This window comes from Triticum dicoccoides, chromosome 4B, assembly GCF_002162155.2.
Source record: "Triticum dicoccoides isolate Atlit2015 ecotype Zavitan chromosome 4B, WEW_v2.0, whole genome shotgun sequence".
Classification (NCBI taxonomy): domain Eukaryota; kingdom Viridiplantae; phylum Streptophyta; class Magnoliopsida; order Poales; family Poaceae; genus Triticum; species Triticum dicoccoides.
In genome coordinates, this window is record NC_041387.1 from 21,981,793 (window position 1) to 21,989,527 (window position 7,735).

Genomic DNA, 7,735 nt, shown 5'->3' on the forward strand with positions numbered 1-7,735 from the left:
ACCATGAGATGCTCCTGCTCCTGGACGTCGACTTCGGCTTCCTCATCCAGCAACACCGCGAGCGCCTCCTCATCTTCGGAGTCCATCGCCGGGCCGGGCAATTCACCGAACACCTTGTGGGTGAGGTGGGCGCAAGCCCGCCGGCGTACAAGCCCTGCGCGGCCGGAGCGCCGGAAAAGGTGCTCGGGGCGGCGGCGAAGAGGCTGCCTCGGTGAAACCCCTTCTTTTTCCCGGCAGGAGACGGTCTACCTAGCTGCGGCGGGCGGTGGTCGGCGCCGGGATCGGCAGGGTGGCGGCCGAGCGCGGGTGGCAAGAGGCAAATCTGGGCGGGTGGCTTGACTTTCCGCCTGTCAATGTGGCCCCAGGAACGCTTTTCCCTTGCGCCGGAGCCCCCGAGCGCCCCGGGTTCGGCCTGCGAGCGCCGGGCGCAAAAACGGGCCGAGCCGGCGGACTGGGCCGTTTTTTCAGCGTCGGCGCAAATAAATCGCCTGGGGAGGCCGTACTGGGGGCGCGGCTGGAGATGCTCTTATATGGTATAGTTTCTCTGCTATTTAGAAACTACACTGAACACTCAGAAAGTACAATGATCAGAGCCTAAACTGAAATATTTATTTTGGCGGGTTTAAAATTTGATGTGGGATGGGCATATGAGTTTGATGTTTGCAGTCCTCTCTGAGCTGCAAGTCGCTCGACAGCACCACAAATTCAGTTACAGATTTTTACCAACGCTAGCTGAAATGAAGTTCAGTTCAGCAGACCATGTCTATTGGAAGGAAGCAAATTTCTTGCCTTCTGAATCCTACATAGCCATCATACTCCCTCCATCCGAAAATACCTGTCATCCAAATGGATAAAAGGGATGCATCTAAAACTAAAATACGTCTAGATACATCTCCTTTTATTCATTTTGATGATAGATATTTCCGGACGGAGGGAGTATTTTATTTCAGACTGAATCGTCCCAGCTCAGTGTATCCTTGCTAAAATAAGAACATCATTATTTTATTTTTTGAGGGGACGCCACAAAACAAAAACTGACCAGGACTGCATCTCTCATATTTTCTTGCTTAGATTGTTAATCTGAATTCGTGTTTGATATTGTAGTATGGAGGTTTCACCATGATGCATTTTCCGTTGTCCTTTGTTTTCCAACTGCTTTGACATTGATTTACAAGATAGTAAGTTTTATACGTGTGGTTGGATGTCAATCTTTACAGTTTGATGACCAGATTTATCCAAGGAAGAAAAACTGATATTAGCAATTATGTGTCATATATAGATGCAGATCCGAGTTGCCATAATGGAATATGGATGGACAACACAAAATAGTCCAGTTCCTTAATTTTGTGTTTAATGGAAGTATATGGTTCAGCCTCTACTGTCCAACATGAATTGACAATAATTGACACAAACTTGTGCGTGTTTACTCTGAACGGTAATGAAGAGCATGAATGCTACACACTCTCAATCACTCTTTTTCCATGTTGGCATCCTACTTCGTCTAATCATGCTGATTTTTCTTGCAGATAACAACATTCTTGCAAGCTTGATCCCCATCATCAATCGAATACTCTTGGTATGCATTTTGATTTAACTTATTTCTTTATGTGGATTCATTTATGTATTACTGTTTGTCTCCAAGTGGTTGTCACTCGGGTTTCTGATAACTGTAGTGTGGGTGTCGCCAGAGTGGTGTAAGGTGGTGGTGTTATGGAACTTTGCAGCTGCTCCTAATCGATTCGACCTTCATCTGAATGTTTTAGTTCATCTATGCTTTTGATTTTTTTTCTACAGAATAGTGGGATTATAGTTATTCCCAAACGCCTTGTGAAGAGTATTCTTAATTGTATTCGTTGTTGCTTCGGGTGCTTGTCTATATGTCTTATGTGTATTCACCTATAGCTTGATATCCTCCGAGAGGAGGACATTTATACGTGTTTTTCAATAATTTTCACTAAACTATCCATGCTGTCATACGGAGATGCTAACAAACACGACAACATGATTAACACGCACAGTTCCGTCTCAAGAGACGGAGCCCAGGGCGCGTCCCAGCCACTAGTATACATACCTTGTGGCTTGATTTAAGCCAGGTGGGTGTCGGGTAATGATTCACTTTACAGACTTGCTACGGGGCTTCCTAGAGAGAAAGAGAGATGGAGGGAGGGAGAGAGAAAGAGGGGCAATAATGCTAAACATACAAAGGTTTACATGTTTTTACATGCTGACTAGGATCTTTTCAAACTAACTGACCTCTTCCCCCTGATTTTCATGGGGGTGGGCCCCTTCTCCCCCTTAATCTCCAATCAAAACCCACCTTTATGTAAAAGCCTGTATCCTTTTGTACGTGTAGCTTTACTTGAGAGAGGGGGTGCATGTGCTTGCATGTGTGATTAAATTCATAGGAGAGAGAGAATTTGGTGGACCCTCTCAAAACAGGCTTTCATCCCCTTTATAAATAAAGGCAGAAACGGTTGAACTGATACGAAGTGTTGAGAAAACCCTCAACAAAGCATATGCCGAAGGAAAAACACAACGACATCTGAGCGAGTGGCACAAGTGCCCCTAACCTGAAGCCGCACAAGAAAACAGGAGACGCCGCACCTAACAAGACACCCAAAACCTGACAAGAGTGAAACCGCATCGCCATGAGAAAACCACTGTACCCTGTAACGCCGAACACACCAAGCCATCTCCGGAAGGGGACGACTCACCGTAGTGTCCTCCCCGTCGTTCCGGGCCGTGGAGCGCAGCTCCTGCCAAGAGACAACAAGGATCCAGAACGATAACCACAAGGACACGTCTAAAAGATAGGAGACCACCGGGACCACCCCACGTGAAAGTATTGGGTACCACATGTGAGGAACAAGGCAAGCCGGAAGCCGCTGGCAAGCTGCAACCGAAATGGACCGGGGTTCCACGACAACGCCCCCCAAGAGGGTAATGTCGTAATGCCCCACCGTCGTCGAGTCCGAAGGACGGACAAGGGTTTTCACCCCGAAGCCCAGGCAACATGGGGAGACCCACAACAATGCCCCTTGGAGGTAAGTGACGCCCATAGGTGTCATCGTTGCCGGCGCCGAAGTGTGGAGCATTCGCTCGGCCCTCACAAATGCCCCACACGGTACCAAGGTTGCCGACCCAACCCTAGAGGGAAGAGGCTAATGCCGCCAACGCAGGGCCTCCAGATCCAGGCCTGGCAGGCCGCCAACGCCGAAGCCATGCTGACACCAGGATCGCCTTCCACGCCTCCCCCTGCTACCCAATTAGCCAAGGGAAGTCACCAACACCGCTGACATGCTGCCCGCTACAGAGCCAGACGTGCAGCCTCCCCATCCAAGGCCGCCGCCCTAGCATCCAAGATGTACCCACCACTGCCACAAAAGCTACAAGCCATCCGAGAACCATGCACTAGGACCTGCACAAAGAAAGAGCGGAACCATCATCGGTCCGGACAGACATCCTTTATGCCAGGCGGCCCGCCAGGAACTCCACCTCGGTCGGGAGCGCGGATCGTAGAGGTCAGCCAGCATCGTCACCGGGGTAACTCTCCAAGAGGGTCAACGGAGTGACGGTGTCACGCCCAATATGCGATACTATCCTAAAGAGACTCGAAGGTCCCACCAAGGATAGAACCGCATATTGAAATGCTTTTGCAAGGTAGATATCATTACATCAACATTACATAATAGATCGGGATACATACAAGAGGCATACACTGCCACATGAATACAACATCAACTTACATAAGAGCACCATCCGACTACGGATGAAACACAAACAGAAACTCACACGACATCCACCCTGCTAGCCCAGGCTGCCGACCTGGAACCTATCCCCTGATCGAAGAAGAAGCAGAAGAAGAACTCCAAGACAAGCAAACATCGCTCTCGCGTCAAGATCATCGCAAAACCTGTACCTGCAACTGTTGTTGTAGTAATCTGTGAGCCACGAGGACTCAGCAATCCCATTACCATGGGTATCAAGACTAGCAAAGCTCAAAGGGAAAGGAAGGGGTAAAGTGGTGAGGCTGCAGCAGCGACTAAGCATATATGGTGGCTAACATACGCAAATAAGAGCGAGAAGAGAGCAAGCGGAACGGTCATGAAGCTAGCAATGATCAAGAAGTGATCCTGAACTCCTACTTACGTCAAACATAACCCAAAAACCGTGTTCACTTTCCGGACTCCGTCGAAAAGAGACCATCACGGCTACACACGCGGTTGATGCGTTTTAATTCGTATCTGGTGTCAAGTTATCTACAACCGGACATTACCAAATTCCCATCTGCCTATAACCGCAGGCACGGCTTTCGAAAGATTATACCCTGCAGGGGTGTCCCAACTTAGCCCATGATAAGCTCTCGCGATCAACGAAGGATATACCTTCTCCCAGGAAGACCCGATCAGACTCGGAATCCCGGTTTACAAGACATTTCGACAATGGTAAAACAAGACCAGCAAAGCCGCCCGATGCGCCGACAATCCCGATAGGAGCTGCACATAGCTCGTTCTCAGGGCAACACCGGATGAGAAATCCGTACAACTAAAACCAGACCTCAAGTTTCCCTGAGGGGGCGCTGCAAAGGGCTCTAGTTCGGACCAACACTTAGACAAGCACTGGCCCGGGGGGGGGCTATAATAAAGATGACCCTCGAGAGAGCGACTCCCAAGGGAAAAGTAGGTGGTGGTGAGGCAAATGGTAAAACCAATGTTGGGCCTTGCTGGAGGAGTTTTATTCAAAGCGAACTGTCAAGGGGGTCCCATAAATCACCCAACCGCGTAAGGAACGCAAAATCCGGGAATATAACACCGGTATGACGGAAACTAGGGCGGCAAGAGTGGAACAAAACACCAGGCATAAGGCCGAGTCTTCCACCCTTTACCAAGTATATAGATGCATTAATAATATAAGAGATATTATGATATCCCAACATAATCATGTCCGTCATGGAGCAATCTTCAACTTCACCTACAACTAGCAACACTATAAGAGGGCTGAGCAAAGCGGTAACATAGCCAAGCAATGGTTTGCTAGGAAGGGTGTCGAAGATTAGAGGTTCATGGCAATTTGGGAGGCTTGAAGGGCAACAGATAGGTAACGCAGCATAGCGATAGAACGAAGCAACTAGCATAGCAATGATAGTAGTGAGATCCAGGGTAGCGGTCATCTTGCCTGAAATCCCGCAAGGAAGAAAACGAGTCCATGAAGAAGATGAAGCCACGAAGACAAACCAAGCGTAGACGAACGAATCCTCACGATCGCAACGAAACGGGAACTATCGAGAAGAAGCACACAACAAGGTAAACACACCACACATGAACATGACATGATGCACAATAAGCATGATGCATGACAAAGCTACATGAAGCTATTCATGGCAAGGGATGATGTAAACAAGAGCAACACATCAAAGCAAGTTTAAATGAGGCCGGGAACAACATATAACAATTCCGGTAAGTCCTCATATGCAAATTTCGAAATTGGTCCAGATCTGAATAAACCTTATTTTCAAGTTGTTAAACAAGAAGTTAAAATGCACCATGATGATCTTCACGAGATTCTAGTCAAGTTACATATAAAGTTCATTTAGTTTGGAGCTACGGCCTAGAAGATATGAGCAAAGCAAGTTAAACATGACATTGGTGCAAAATGCACTCAAACATCAAGAAAACACCTCAAAACAAGGATGCAACATGATAATATGAAACTGCATGCAAAATCAAGCAAGTTTCATATAGAGCACACTCAAAATGGAGCAACGGTTCAACGCATACACTCTATACAAGTTTAAAGGACAAGCTGTCCAAAACAGCAACTAGGCATCTTACAAGTATCAAAACAACATGCTACAGGACCTTAACAAGAAAACAAAAGGCATGGGCATGATTTACAGGTAAAGCATAACAAAACATGAACACTGAGCTATCTTCAGAAATCACTAGAACATGCTCAAAAACACATGGCAAGATTGCAATAACAATTTCAGACTTTGCAGAAATAACATCAGGTTGCAATGTTTAGAGCTATCAAACAACATGTTACAGGAACTTATCATGGCAAACAAAGGCATGGCATGAATCTACTAAACCCATAGATTAAAAGTCCTTTACTGACCATAAGCCAAAAAGGATCAGAAGATATGATGGCACCCACGTAAACATAGCAAGTTATATGACAGATTCATACATGGCAGGAACAACGATAAGTAGGCATGTTGGTGAGCTTGTACCACTCACCACAGAGCATTACATGGCATGGCAAGGAAACCAACAGTAAGAATACATGGTTATGAAGCTAAGCATGGCAATAGCATAGTCATAGGGTACATGGATCACTAGCAAAGCACATGGCAAAACTGAACTTAATGTTAACATGCTGACAGCAACATTATTTAGCAAATTTGGAGCAAGATTACAACAAGTTACAGCAAGCTATAGATGCAACCAGGGGCATGGATGGATAGAGCATGCCATGTATAACAAAACACCCTTAGTGAACATCTCCAGATTATGCATAGAATGACTTGTAGCAGCAGGTTTGCATAGCATCACGAAATAACAGATTCAGCCTAGCAAAACAGCAACAGCAAGTACCCTACTTAACAAGCTCGATTCACTCACCACAAGTCATTGCATGACAAGATAAGCATAGCATCAGCAAGAAGACATGTTTATGGAGCTAACCAAGGCAAGAACAAGTTCTTAGCATGCGAGGATCAACTACAACAACCTTGGCAAAATTGAATAACATGTAAACAATCTACCAGGAAACATTTTGTAGCAAAAGTAGAACACGAAAATGACATGCTAGACTAAACCATAATTGCAAACAGGGGCATGAATGGATAGAGAAAACCCATATGTTCAAAACACCCTTACTGAAGTATCTCAAAATATGCATGGATCTCTCTGTAGCATCAAGTTTACATGGCATCAAAATAACAGCAGAACAGGGACTGAAATCAGCAATATCACGAAGCCTAGATTGCATGCTTGTGCTAGTCACCATATTTGATCACAAAAATACATGGTAAGCACCTCTGTAAAGATGGAATGGCATAGATCAAAACACATGTAGACATCAACCTCATAGGATGCACACATCAAACATGGAAAAAATGACAATTGAGCATGTTCTGTTAACAGACAGCAGACAACATTATGAAGCACTCTTGCAACGATGATTCAGGCATCAAGATGACCTCAAATGAACATGACGCAATGGAACGAAATGAAGTACTCGTTGAGACGAACAATTTGACATATTACACGCACAAAACGGAGCTATGGATGTAGAGATATGATGCGTTAAACATGGCATGATAACATGCAAATATTTCGAGACTTAGCAGATTTATACCTCCGCGAAAGACGTGGACGGGGAGGACCCGGGACGGAGGGAACCGGGGAAGGGCCGACGTTTGGATGGCGGGCCTGCTGGATCTGGTCTAGGCCACCGGATCCAAGGCGGGGAAGCTCCGGCGAGCTTCCTGCGGCGACGGGGCAACTCCGGCAAACGGCAGACGGGGACGAGCGCGCGGGTCGGGGACCGGGGAGGCCGGATTCGTCCGGAGCTCGTAGGAGCGGCGTGCTCCGGCGAGCTACGTCGACGGGGTGGCGCGGGGATGGTCGGCGGCGACGGCTGTGGTGCGGCGGCGAGCGGCGCCGGGCGGCGCAGCCCCCGGAGATCCGGCGGGGTCGGGCGAATGCAACAGGGTCGGGCGCGGGGCCCG